This window comes from Eulemur rufifrons, unplaced genomic scaffold, assembly GCF_041146395.1.
Source record: "Eulemur rufifrons isolate Redbay unplaced genomic scaffold, OSU_ERuf_1 scaffold_97, whole genome shotgun sequence".
Taxonomy (NCBI): Eukaryota; Metazoa; Chordata; class Mammalia; order Primates; family Lemuridae; genus Eulemur; species Eulemur rufifrons.
In genome coordinates this window covers 772,437-773,122 of record NW_027182879.1, presented here as the reverse complement: position 1 = coordinate 773,122, position 686 = coordinate 772,437, and positions in this window count along the sequence as shown.

The window sequence follows — 686 nt, the reverse complement described above, 5'->3', positions numbered from 1 at the left end:
AGCAGTCCCCCAACGGAAACAGAAAAATCTCTAAACAATACACAACAGTCTCCCCCTCTTGCCAAAAGAAGCAATATACCTAGACTGTTTCACAGCCTAAGAATAGAGCACAAAGAGTGCTGTTAACCAGACTAAATCTATAAGTAAAATCCAACGATAAATCTAGATGGGAAGGACGCAGCGAAAAAACATGGAGAGCACAAAGAATCAAATGGAAAGCTCATCCCCAAATAGAAATACCAGCTCCCAACCATTTGACACAAACCAGACTCAAAACACCAACATGTCACAAGAAGAATTCCAATTATGGATTATAAACAAGCTGAATAATATACAAGAATCAATGGATAAACAACACAAGGAAAACACAAAAAAATACAGGATTTGGAGGAAAAATTCACTAAAGAAATTGAAATATTGAAGAAAAACCAAACTGAACTCCTAGAAGTGAAGAATTCACTCAGAGAGCTACAAAACACTGTGGAAAGTCTCAAGAGCAGGGTAGATCAAACAGAGGAAAGAATCTCAGAAATTGAAGATAACTCCTTCCAACTAAATAAGTCAGTCACAGAGATAGATCGAAAAAGTAAGAGAAATGATCTGAGTCTTCAAGAAATGTGGGATTATGTGAAGAAACCTAACTTGAGAGTTATTGGCATTCCTGAGGGTGAAGAAGATAATAAGCA